We start from the raw sequence: 14,307 nt of genomic DNA, 5'->3' as shown, positions 1-14,307 counted from the left end.
TGCCCTTTGACCTTCAGAGCTCCTCAGACGCTGAGTCATCGTGTGCCAGCTGGTTTTTAATCTTTTGATTGATCACAAATTTGTTGGAGAGTTTGTTTCAGTAAAATAAAACATCAGCTCAGGTGGGTCCTCAGCTGGTCCGGTCTTAAAGAGGGTCAGAATCTCACTGATGGAAGCAAAACTGCTGCATTCATTATCTGACTGAAGTGAAAGTAAAAAAAAATCCATGACAGCTGTCACATCCGGAAGCTCTCCGATGATACAGCCATGGTTGGACGGGCGTCACAAGGGACCGAGCAGGAGCAGGAGGACGTCAGGAAGTCAACTGGTGTGGACTGAAGCACCTGCACAGAAACACCTGCGAGACAGAGGTGATAGACCTCTGAAGGACGGCACCACAGTCCACACCGCTGACCGTCCAGGGCGAGGACGCTGACATCATGAGGGAGTACAAATAACTCAGTGTTCACCTCAACATCTTATCTTATCTTATCTTATCTTATCTTATCTTATCTTATCTTATCTTATCTTATCTTATCCAAATTCACCACTTGTACACTGAAAAATGCACTGCATATTTCAGCTTATATGTGGCACATGTTTCTCAGTGAAGTCGTGTTTAATCAGGTTAACTTTGCCTAAATGAAACCTGTGAAATGAGGGTGTGATCTGCTGTGTGTCCCGCGGACGATAAAGTGAAGACACCAAAGACAGAAGAGGGAAAGTTCGTCCAGGAGCTGCTGAGTTTCGTCCTTTCTGTCCACTGTTTGTACTTTCTGCTGTGAAATGTATTAGGTCTTATCATTGAGAAACACGTCCATGTTGGGCCTCTGTTGCCTCCATGTTCCCATCAGGTATGATGAAGAAAACACAGTAAAGACAGCCTCATCGTATTTTCACAGTTGGTTTTCTATACGTTAGTTCATAAAACGCTCCATGTGAGCTCAACATAAACTAAAACCATGTGGATTTAAACTCGGGACGCAGCAGGACATAAGATGTAGGACGTGACCCGGTGACACTGACCTCGTGGCTGTGTGACGACTGTAACGGTGATGGAAAAACATTTGTTTGTTTGTTGGTTTTGTTTGCTGTTTCCTGCAGCTTCACCGCCGGCAGGAAGTCAGCAGCAGAATGTGCACGAGGTGAAAAACAAAAGCAAACAGAAACGAGGCCGCGGCGGCGAGAAGCTCTGTGGGCGGAATGTGACAAACATCCGTCAGCAGAGAAGAAGAAAAACACCGCCTCACGATGTTTCCGACGCGTGGTGGAAAAAAAGCTGCAGCTTTCAAAACTGTCATGAACTGATAAGAAAATAATAATAAAACACGTGTGAGGAATATTTATGTACTTTGATGTGATAATTTTACCATACTGTCCGTCGTTATCGGCTCATTCAGCAGCTCCACCCCTGATGGTCCAGTTAAAGACGTTGAACGAACAGATCTGCTTACAGCTCCATCATCGTCTGTATGAACCGTCTGCTGCGTGTTTATACGCTCAACACACGTGATAAATAAAGTAGGCAAATATATAAACATAACAAAGATTTCCTGCTGTCTCCTACAGAAGCATCACAACTGTCCACATACTTCTGGCCATATACTGTGTTAATGATCATCTAAAACGCAACAAACAAAACTGCTTCTGTTGATTTGTTGTCATGTATTTTTATTGAATATCAGGTGTTCCAGATGTAACTGTGATGTCACATTCATGTTTGGTCATTGTGCAGCGCTTACAGGTGTTCAGTGTGACATCGTTAATCATCACAGGCCAGTGTCGTGTTTCCATTTGTCAATAAAGACCTCGTGGTGTATTTCTGAAGTGCATCTGGTTTAATAGGATTTCTGAGAGAAGTTTGATTGCGACACACTGAATCACTGATGAGCTTCTTGTTTTCTGAATCAGTGTTGACTTGTTCACTGATGTGCACGAGCTGCCAGCTTCACAGGATGAAACGCTTGGTTCTTTGTTGTTTTCTGGAAGGAGGCGGTTTGTCGTCTTTCCTCGACTTCAGAGGTCAAAGGTCAGGATCTGGAGGGACTCCTGCTGTTGCTCGTGGACACTTTGGCAGCCTGGAGGTTTGACGGCGGCTGTTGGGGGTTAAGGACAGCCTCTGTGTGGACAGACAAACGGACACAGACGTCTGTGTTTTCCTCATTTCTGCAGGTGAGTTTGAAGGTGACAGGAGCAGAAATTCAAGCTGAACTTTACTGAAGTCCAGGATGTTAAAACACATCTGAAGAAATGTGACTGCACTGAAAGGTCGTGTTCTAAATGATGTCTGATGAAAACTGTTTTTTATTCAATTTCAAGGAAAATGAGACGAGGCCTTAATTCATTTTACAGACCTGCGCCTCGTGGAGCTGGACAGAAGCCGGAGAGTCCAGCCGTTATCAGAGATGAGCGTCCTCTGCTGCTGACTGCAGGTTTACAGGGGACAACAGGAGTCGTGTGTCCTGCAGGGGGCGTCCTGAACGCCTTCCTGGATGTTTGCTTGATGGGACACCAGCACCATCCGGTGGCCGTTTCATGAACTGTTACACATAATTCAACAAGTCCAGAAATGAGGCAGGTCATTTCTCATGTTGTGGAGGAAGAAATCATGGTTTTATCAGCACTTATTATAAATAATCAAATGAAACTCTCACCTGGTTTGACTTTTGAAGTTACTTAAGACAAAGCCTGAATATCCCTGCTGCCACCATTACAAACAGCCTGTTAGCACGATGGTCATTTTGAATGGAGCGACCTCACTTACAGTGACATGAGAGTGAAATGAGTCCTGAAACTGCAGATAATATGTTTGCTTTTCCAGCAAATGAAGGTTTTACAGTCAGATACCTTATTAAGAAAGGACCTGAAATGTTAGATAAGACCTGTTAACTGGAGATTCTGACCGGCTCTGTCTTGATGTAGTTTGCAGTGTTTGTGTTGCTGTTCGCAGGAGTTTGTGAACATTGTTCAGCAGGTAAAGAGCACCACGGACTATAGAACCACCTATTCACATTTCCTATCCTTTTTGAACGTCTGCCATGGCCTGATGAGCCTCCACAGACTGGCCCCCGGTAAAAAAAAAAGGCTTCCAGGCCCCTGTTAACCTCCCCTCAGTCTTTAAGCAGTGTGAACATGGCCCAGGTTTACTGTAGTGATTACATGTTCCACAGGGCCTTGAAACCAGGCAGTAGCAGAGCTCAGGCCTGGATTCTGTCAGTTGATTCTGTCCTTCAGACCAGCTGGCACACTGAGCTGTGGGTTCTGGAGCTGCTTCCCAGCCTGCCTGCTTGGTGGTCCAGCCTCAGTTTCAGCTCAGGTTGTCCTGTGGACGTAAAGCAGTGGTCATATGAAACGGTGCTGCTCTCTGCTGGCAGCTCACAGTCAGATGATAACAGGAGTCATGTGTCCTGTAGGTGGCGTACTTCAGGCTTCCTGTCCACTCTTTGATGGGACACCAGCACCAGACACTTTTCACTGGAACTGTTCCACACAAGCTCTTTGTGTGATCAAGTGTTTCAGGTCAACAGTTACAGAAAACACTCTAAACGTCAGACTGAAACAGATTCAGTCTGTGATGTTTGTAAGAAACTTCTTTGACTTGGCTCAATATAATAGTTTTACAGTGAGATTCAGGAGTAAGTTCAGAAGTGCAGGAACAAAAGAAAAAGAGCAATGAAAACAACAAACTGCTTCTCTTCTGTTTATTTCATTCGCTATATAGAATTCTGCATCAGCATGTAAAAATGCCAGAAAATAAAATATATCAAAAAGAAAAAGATAGTACAAATGAGAAAGTCTGGGAGAATCAGTTCATTAAGGTTTGGTTCAGTTGACTCAAGACAAATAAGATTCACAGAGGAGTTCGCAGCTCTGCTGAAGTGGCGTGTTGTTTTTAAGACGACAGTTATTCATCAATGACAATGAACTGTACGTGTTCACATACATACACAGATACATATATACACATATATTTAACTTTTGATTGGCTTCATTTTCATCAACCCTCAGATTATTTAATAAACTATCTGAATCCAGAAATAAATGACAACATAGATGTGATTATATACATATAAATAAAGATATTAAAAAGTGGCTACGATCCACAACAACAATAATACTACTAATAATACCATTAATACTACTATTGCGACTACCACTACTTATTATAGTAACAATAATAACAGTCACTTTATCATCATCATTATCATTTCTATGAATACTACTACTACTACTACTACTACTATGAATAATAGTATTATTGTTATTATCACGTATCAACCTTTTATTTAGACTCAAGTCCATTAAGAAAGACAAACAAACATATTTAAAAAAGACAGTCATACCAGTGTTTCCACATTGCAGACTGGTATCTAACAGCACTGAAAGCAGGGTTAGTCAACATCATTAAAATGGCATTACAGGAACTGTTAAGTCGACATATAAATTTGAACATCAACCGTCTCTAAAGAGCATGAAAAGTGACAACTTGTACTTTACAGAAGAGTTCACTTGCACTATACCATCTTGGTTTGCCAAGCAAGATACGCAGACAATCATTATGCAACGTGAAGTTTGCTGGCCTTTTTAAATTTAAACCATAAGGGTGCAGTTTAAAAAGGGGTACAGTAAGACCTAAAGAGATCCACTTTAACCCACTTTAATTATGACTATTATTAACATAAGTACACCGTCTCGTGAACAGACAATAAATAATGAGAACAACTCAGGAATCGTTTAAATGATTTTTTAAATCTACGATAAGAAATGTTGTCGGAAGTCTTAATCGTGACGTGATTGGCTGAACTGACGTCGCGAGCGTCACCGTCTGTCAGTCACGTCAACGTCCGTCGGTGACGCAGACGCTGAAGTTTGAAGCGTTCAAACCGAGCCGCGGAGAGGAAGAGGAGGCCGCCGAGGAAGAAATCCTTGTTTGAGAATTTGCAAGAAGTCAGGAAAACGGCTGAAAATGAGGAACCGGGTTTTGGAAAGTGGATTTCACGACAGGTTGGTCGTTGGCACTTTGAAGGTGAAGTTCGGTGAGGGGGCGTTGTTCTGCCGTTCAGAAAAACGCAAATCTGGACGTTTTTTAGCTTTTAATGTTTCGACACTTCAGCGCATTTTCATCAGGAAAGAGTTCAGAGTTGCTTTGCCACCTAAACGAGACACATCCAGCAACTTAGCTAACGTTACCACAACTGTCAGGCTAACCCAGACCACGCTAACAAGAGCTAGCTAACGCTGCACCGCCGAGGGCGGCTGATGTAACAGTGACGTGTCGGTCGAACGAAACGGCTCATATGGGGGGGTGGGTGGGGTGGGGGGGGTGGTGGTTAATGAGTGACCGCAGGAAATGCAGTAAAATTTGACCTAAAGCATGTTTTGTACGTTAGTAATTAATTTTACACATAATTTTACATTATTGGTAATAATGGTATTGGCATTTTATGGTAATAAATTAATGTCAGCAACAAAAAATCTGAGGAACCACTTGGGAGCCGAAAGAGTCGGCTGTGAGAACCAGCTCTCTGAAATGAGTCAGGTAGGTAAGAAAGGTAAGAAAGATCAGCTCATGCTGTTGTAGGTCTCGTGAAAATGTCACAGGCTTGCAGGTCTTGTGGCTTTGTGAGAAATCTCCTGTAAAGTGCTCTTCAGACTCTCATTTTTCTAGTGGTTTCACTGCCATATAAATATTGATAAATGATGATGTTAGAGAGAGATTAGAGATTAAGCTGTGCGAGTTAACATTAATCCCTTAAAGTTCCCAGTCACAGTTCTCTCCACCTGTTCAAAGTTAGAACTGCTTGGTGTTAAAGGTGTAATGTGTAGTAACCTGTCCCTCCAAACAAATCACCACACTAACCGCTAACTGCTTCTCGCTGTACTCTTCGCTGTAGCTACGTCTGCCTGTAGCTTCTAGCTGCCGTTAGCTAGATACCTCTGCAGCCAGTGGCCCCCATTAGTCGGGGTGGGAAAAAGTGATTCAGTTAATTATCGTGCATCTTAACCACTGACCAGCTACATCAGCCTTAAGAGTCATCGCTCAATCACAAAATTCACTATGGGTTTAAATATACAGCCACCACTAGGTGGAGACATCGGCTGTCAGGAGAGATTGTAGCACGTAAAGCAGCATGTATGTCAGGAGCCAGGAGAGGGCAGCACATGTACAGTGCACAGGCACAGCTGAATGAGTGACTTACTGAAGAAAGTATGTATTTTCCATTCATTCTGTTGTACATTTTATTTACCACATTTATGTACAGTCAAGTCCAGGGTTTTGAAGGGACAGATTTCAAGTTCAGATTGTTGGGGTCTACTCCACGAACAACAGAAACCGGCCTCAGCGGCCTCCCAGTGAACACCGGCAGATCCGACCGAACGCAGCCTCCAACCAGGATTCTGTGTTCAGGGACAATGACGACACGACAGGTCCGGACAGGTGAGCTGTGAGTAAGGTCCATCGTTAGTGGCTCTACACAAGCAGCTAAATATGAGCCGGCAACACCGGGAATTATTAGATAGATAGATAGATAGATAGATAGATAGATAGATAGATAGATAGATAGATAGATAGATAGATAGATATGTGTATGTGTGATAACAGGAATAACATACAACATTATCAGATTAGTACTTAAATGTTATTTTTACCTGTGTGCTTTTACTATATAACTATGAAAAAGCTTTTTCGCAATGTGATTTGCAGATTAGATGACGACACAAAATGGACAGTTTCACTGCTAAATGTACCATTTGTTGTCCTTTTTTGTGGCCAGATTTATCAAGCCAAGTTATAACTGTTACTCCTGATTTCTTCTGCTGACTAGAAGCACAAGGATTTGGACATTTTTGCTTTTCCCATTTTGACATTTCTGCTCGATCTAGCCTGTATGGATTATTGAGTTCTTGTTTTGCTGGATGGCTGTGATCTTCAGGCCTCAGATGGTTCTGCATTGAAAACAGAATCGATTCTGTCGTCGAGGTCACTGCATGGACTCAGGAACTCTCCAGAAACCATCGTTTGTGATCACAGTTCATCGTTGCAGCCACAAATGAAGCTGAAGCTCTACCATTCAAAGAGGAAACCAAATGGAAACCAGATCCAGAAACACCACCACCTCATCTGGTCTGTGCTCATTTAAGATGGACTGAAGTGGAAAGCTGTCCTGTGGTCTGACGAGTCAACTTTTGAAATTCTTTTTGGAAATCATGGACGCCAGGTCCTCCAGGCTGAAGAGGAGAGGGACCGGCGGCTCGTTATCAGTGCAAAGTTAAAAAACTAACATCTGCTATGGTACGAGGGGGCATCAGTGCACATGGCTAACCGGCACATTTCTGAAGGCTCCATTAATGCTTTACCATGTATTCAGATTTTGGAGCCACATGCTGCCAAGTAGACTTCTTTTTCAGGGAAGGTCTTGCTTATTTCAGCCACATTCAAACCACATTCTGCTCATATTCCATCAACGTGGCTCCGGCTGCCTGTCTGCAGTCCTGACTGTCACCCAGCACTATGAACCTTAAATACGACTAAGGACAGCCTGAAATGTTGTGCAGCTGAAATCACACACCAAGGAAGAATGGGGAAACATTCCTCTTTCAGAATGACAGCAGTTTGTCTGAGGTGATGCAGCAGAGAGCCAAACATGAGCCTGAACAACTTCATTCAAACGTGTCGCTGCATCAAATTCTAAATGAGAGAATCATTTTCACTTTCAACTTTTGATACGTTTTCTTTGTGCTGTTCTTCAATTAAACATTAAGTTTCAGTGTTTCGCAAATCATCACATTCTGTTTCCATTTACATTTTACACAAAGTCCCAACATTTTTTGGAAACAGGATTGAACAAAATCAAACAGAAGTTGACGGCTGGGCCATTGTAAGGTAAGAAAATGAGTTTGTACACTTGTTGTATTTCTTGTGGAAAATGCTAGCAGTAAAGTACCATTCTGTAACAGAGCTGATTGATTGATTGATTGATTGATTGATTGATTTGATTTCATGACCACACAGCCAGGCTGGTGAAATTTGCTTTCAGCACAGCATGGAACAGGTTCCAACATTACATTAAACATTTGAACATTGAACATACAGTATAACATAAACAGACGTACAGACAGACACAGTACATGATACATGAGGGTCCTGCTTAGTCCTTAGCATTCAGTGTGTTTATTGCAATGGGAATGAAACTGTTCCTGAAAACGGATAACATCGGCGTCTGAAAGGCTCTGTTATGTTCAGGATCATATTCATGTCCAAATGGTATTTAATGGACGAGAGTACTTTGACGAGGCTGCTCTTGGTTATGTTGTGGGAACGCTGTTGACACACCCCAAGTGTCATGGTTGTGCCTGCAGGTTGGATTTGACTTGTAATGTGTGCAATTTCCATTATTCTTCAGATGTAAATGTTAGTCACTGCTGGCTGGTGACTGTAGTGGGTTTTGTCAAGTTTATACATGAATGTTGCTTTCTTTTTCCCACCTTGTTTTATTTTCTGTATCCATGTTAAATTGGTTCGCAGGGTTGGTTCAGTTCCTACAGGCGATGTGCTTGCTAGCTTGTTTTGCCTGCAGAGGTTGAAGGTTTATGATTCAGCTCTGGCTACAAGCAGTGATTTCAACTGTGTGTTGAGGTGGACGATAATGAATGTGAAGGTAAAATGGACCGCAACAGGACATGAAATATTGACAATATGATAGATAAATGCCTTGTTTCCTCTCCCGGACCTTGCTTTTGTCTTTTGCTATGCTTGGACTCTGCTCCCTTTTGTGGACTTTGTTTGATTTTGGTTTGGACTTAATCAGTTATTGAACTTCACCAGTTCTTCCTTATGGTCTGCATTTTGGCTTCGCTTCCTGTCTTTTCCTGACCCCAGTTCAGCAATATCACACTTCCACAGAGACATTGGTTTATAGTTTGATCCCTGTCCTGTCATCACTGAAAATGTCCCGGGGAAATGATCTCGAGAAGAGACTGGGAGCCTGTTGTATTGCTTTCAAACTCTGTGACCAAACTGTTGATAGCTATAATCAGCAGTCACTCCAGGCTCGCTCATGTTGGATAGTTTAGGAAGGTTAGGTGTGTGAAAGCTGTGAAAAACATGGAGCAGCACTAACTTGCAGTCTGCAGCAGCGTTGAAGCAGAGATGGACTAAAGTCAGCCACTTTATAATGTGTCCTGTCAAGATACTTTGTATCTGGAAAAGTTAACAAGAACGACGTGCAGGAATTTTTAGCTTCCCTTCAGAAACAGTCATTTCTGAGCTTTTTGTTCCAGAGTGTCGCAGGTTTGAGGGAGTTCATGGCTGCCTCACCTGCATGCACCGCCCTCACCACGTTTGTCATTTATCAAATGGAAATATTCCAGATGTGTTGTTCCTTATTTTCTTCTCATTTCCCTCATGTCCAGCCTCATATCTTATCCTTCTGACTAGTGAAAAACACATTGGAAAACAATGCTGAATCTAGATATTGTAAAAATATAGTTCTACAGTTCATGGGGTAAGCAGTACAAGAAAATACACGTTATGAGAAGTTGTACGTTTTAGAATTTTCTTTTGTCCATTTCGTATCTGAATATCTTTAACATCTTATTTAACCTTTGTTGGCAATCTTGCAGATCGATGAGCAGGACTGTTTTGTGGCAGCACATTTTTATATTTTCAATGCATCAACTGCCTTAATTTAAGAGATGTTTAATTTACAGGGAAACAGTCATTCATGTCAGGTTATTTCAGTTTTACAACTTCACAATTGATGTTTTAGAGAATTTATTACATCACTAAATGTATTGATATCTATTACTCTGATAGAAGATTGTATCTGTCCTGACTGGAACAGACAAGAATGAGCAGAATTAGTGTCCATCAGGAAGAAGTTAAGAGGAGGACCAGTGGAAAATTGGTCAGGTGGCTGAATGAGTGGGCAGCAATCAAGCACCGTTACTTCATCTGCCGTTGTTTCACTTAATGTCATCAATAAGGCAGTAAAATGAAACTGAACAAGGACAAACAGGTTAGACGGTGTTTTGAAATGAAAAACTATTTAACATCTTAGAAGTCTACCTGAAAAGTAATAGCCAAAAACTCTTGTAAACAACAGAATGTAAAATTTTCTCACTGTTCATACTGTTAAAGTTGAGCACCGGAGTGGTCCTCAAGATGGCGCTGTTCAATAAAAGGAGAAGCTGAAGCATGTGATTCTTAGTGACGAGCTGTCAGGTTTTTGTACAGAGTTTTGCTGTTTCCTGTCACTGTGGGCCTCACAGCACAGTAGTACAGAGCAGAGTCAGACACTGCAGCAGAGGAGATCTGCAGATCCATTTGGGTTTGATCCTCACTCACTTTAACAGACAGTCTGGAGTCTGGATTAGATATTAGATTTCCTGTTCCATAGTGAGAGATGAGGAACTCTGGTGGTTTTCCTGGATATTGTCGATACCAGAAGAAATAATCTTGACCAGTTGCTTTTCTGGAGTATTTGTAGGACAGAGTCACAGTGCTGTCTTCTAAACTGGACTCTTCATTGTTGACTGGACTGAGTTCTTGACAGCTGACACCTAAACAAAGAGATAACTCTGTTATAGCATGTTGTAAAAGTCTGACTGAATGAATGACAGACAACAAACATCTGACTGAAGCTTTTTGGTGCTGCATGATGGAACATACCTGTTAGAATGGAAAGAAACAGGAGAGCAAACACACAATGATGCAGAGACAGCATGTTGAATAAAGGTAATGTTTGTGGTTTGTGTGTTGAACTATGCTGAATATGGAAGCTCCTCTCTCTTCTATAGTTCAGTAACAGCTCAGCTCCTCCCTCAATCTCTCCGTCTCCTCTTAGATCTGGATTTCCTCTTCTCTCTGTTTCTCCTCCTCTACCTTCAGCTCCAGTTGCCTCAAACAGAGGAACATGTTTGCAGTCAAAGTCCTTCAGAGCACCACAGGAAAATCGTTTGATCCACATCATGTCATCCACAATAAGTACAGTAATCAACGTCTACTGATTCTAAGTTTTGGATTGATATTTACTCTAAGTGAGAAATATTTAGATGTTCTGGTCATTTGTATGAATCAGCAGTGAAGTGAGAGCAGAACACAGACTGGCTCTTCATAAACAAAGACATTGACTCACTGCTGGATGCTGAGATCAAGTTCATTCAGTTCCATAAACAGATCACAATCACAATGTGTTTACAGACACACATTATCAACAAGGGTCTTACTGTGTGCCCATACATGCAATAAAAATTATGTTTGGAAACTCTGAGAAGAGGCAGTTCAGAGACTGCATTCCCTCTTCATGGAAAGACGGGAATACAACAGTAGTCTTATGTGCATAACCCGAACCCCAAGTCCTATACAAGGCTTGATCATCCATATGGAAAGACTGGTGATATAGTTATGTAATACAGATATAGCCACAAGTAGCAATTCAGCCTTTTTGTGCCCAACAGAAGGAAGCTGCTCAGTGGGCCAAAATGAAAGCTTTCAGAGGTGAGCAAAGGCTCATCTGAGCCACTTTAATTTAGCTTAAGCAGTGCGACAAATCACACATTTGTTTCATCATCATAAGCCCCCCCCATCTGATTTTAATGATACTGTATTTTCAGGAGCTAATACTTATTCTTAGTTAGTGCTTAATATTTGCCCCCAGACTATGCACATTGAAACTGGTGAAATTCTGTCCATTGGGTTCTCAGGTTGATATGTTTCATGTATGTGTACTCCCTATTGGTCGAGTGCAAAATGCTCGTTGGGCATCAGACCTGGCACGGTGGAAACACTGTCGCCTCACAGCTAGAAGGTCCCGGGTTCGAATCCCGCTGTGGGCCCTGGTGGCGTGTCCTCCACCATGTCTTCAGTGCCTGCTGCTTGAGGAAAAAAGGCCTTTCTGTGTGGAATTTGCATGTTCTCCCACATGTTCACCTGGGGTATCCTCCATAAGATTAAACCCCCCTCTAAAAACATGTAAGAAGATCACCACCTGACCAACGGTGACAGAAGAAACTGGGTCCCTGGGCGCCGGTCGGCTGGCAGCCCACCGCTCCTGGTCTGCTGCGGAGGAAGGACGACCAGGATGGGTTAAACGCTGAGGACAAATTTCACCAGTTGCGTGGCGTGTGAGAGCATGAATGTAGTTTGTCCCTCCGATTCTTCTTCTTCTTCTGTTCTTCTTCTTCTGACCTGTTGATCCATCTCATTTTTTCAAGGGATTCTCTTGTATTCTATCCTTTTTTCTTGCTGTCCAGTGTTTTCCCTTTGATTTGCCTGTGTTTTTTTTAATTTATTTTGTATTTATTTACTCATTTCATTATTTGGTTTAATGTTGCCTGTAATGTCGACGGGAGGCAGAACCACAGGCAGGTGATGGTACATAGAACATCAGCTGTAAAGTTTATTGATGAGGAGTCACTCCAACACCTGCCAATTCAGAATTAGAATCAGAAATCCTTTATTTAGGCCAGGGGGGTAATTGTTTTTGTTGCAGTGCTCCTTACAGGGATAGAATCAGAATAAAATTAAAAAAGAGAGAAAAGAGAGAGAACTATATATATACAAGAAGCAAATAAAAACTAAATATTAATATTGAGAATATATATATAAAACAAAATATACCACAAAATATAGAACAGAATATAAAACAATACATATATACTGAGAAAAAATAAGCAGTATATACAAACGCTTGTGCAAATTAATACAAACGGATGTGCAAACTAAATTTGGCTACTAAAGGATGTGCAAGTTAAATTTGGAAAAAACAGTACAACAATTACACTTACAATTAAAATTATACAAGGAGGAGAGAGAGGAGGAGAAAGAGCAGAATTAATGATAAGAGGAATGAAGTGCCTGCAGAAAAGTCTAAAAGCTTGTGGACGTATCTCACCAAATGGGATGAGGCTTGTGTTTGGAGTAGAAATGTGTATCTCAGTCCCTCGATGCTGAATACCCATTTTGGAGTTGGTCAAGTTTTCTTCATGTTACTGTTTTACTGGCTTTTTGTAGAGGACACGAAATGAACTTTTCTGTCCAATTTCAAGTGAATTGGACTCACAGCGTGAGAGATGTGGCCTTTCCAACATTGACTTTTTGGGCCTTAATTACAGCGCCACCATCTGGCTGAATGAGCTCTGATGTCCGGTTTTAACTTAAATGATTGAGCAGCAGTAGAGAGATGTTGATATCTTCCATTTATTGGTTATGTTTTGAGAACAAAGACTAGAATTGATAGTGAGAGCATATTGGTTTGATTTGTATGTGACGTCCTCAAACCAGTCACCTCCTGATGTCATTTCCTCAGTTGAGCTCAACTAATAAATGTTTCCTCTGTTCACAGGAGCTCTGTCTCTAATCTGCATTGCTTCTTTCTTTGTTGTTGGATTTGTCATCAGTCCAGTGACTCTGGCTCAGACCGTAATGGCTTCATGGTGTGTGACTCCCTCTAGTGGACATTGTGAAGGATTCAGTTGTGTTTGCTCCAAAGGTTTTTGTACAGAGTTTTGGTGTTTCCTGTCACTGTGGGCTGCAGAGCACAGTAGTACACAGCAGAGTCAGACAGCTGAAGCTTCTGGATCTTCAGAGGAACTGATGTCTTGTTGACTCTTGCATCAATTCTCTGTTCCTCTTCATAATTATGTGTTCCTCTGGAGAAACGTCGGAGCACAAGGTTAGGGAAACCATTCACTTCTTGTTTGTACCAGAACAGATAGGGACTTGGGTCACTGGTCTCAAAAGTACAGTCCAGTGTAACTGTGTGTCCTTCAGTAGCAATGACATCTTCTTTTGTCTGGGTCACTCTGTCTTCTCCTTTACACTCTGAGGAAGAAGAGAACATGCAGAGGAAGAGATGAATCAATAAAGATGATTGATTCAAGTTCCGTCATCAGAGTCAGACACACAGACATTCAAGACTTTTCAAAGGAAATGTGATGTTTTATTTCTCACCAAAGCAAAGAGCAGCCAGAATAATCCACAGCCAATGTTCCATCTGTACAACAAGGTTGAAATGAAGAGGAGAAAGTAGGTGATGTTCAACATTCAGTGTGAGAATGCTTCTCTTCACAGCAGCACTTCTTATTGACACAATGGTTGAACACAGTGCACAAGTAGTGCAGCGCCTACTTGATAATGTGGCCCTCTAGTGGAGGTAAAAAGTTGAGTCCAACAGTGTGGAACAAAGGCCTCCAGCAGCTTGTCAGTGTGTCAGCTTGTGTTTTTGTACAGAGTTTTGCTGTTTCCTGTCACTGTGGGCCTCACAGCACAGTAGTACAGAGCAGAGTCAGTCACTGCAGCAGAGG

This window comes from Chaetodon trifascialis, chromosome 11, assembly GCF_039877785.1.
Source record: "Chaetodon trifascialis isolate fChaTrf1 chromosome 11, fChaTrf1.hap1, whole genome shotgun sequence".
In the NCBI taxonomy this organism is placed as follows: Eukaryota; Metazoa; Chordata; class Actinopteri; order Chaetodontiformes; family Chaetodontidae; genus Chaetodon; species Chaetodon trifascialis.
The sequence above is the reverse complement of the archived record's forward strand: the minus strand, read 5'-3'. Positions refer to the sequence as shown.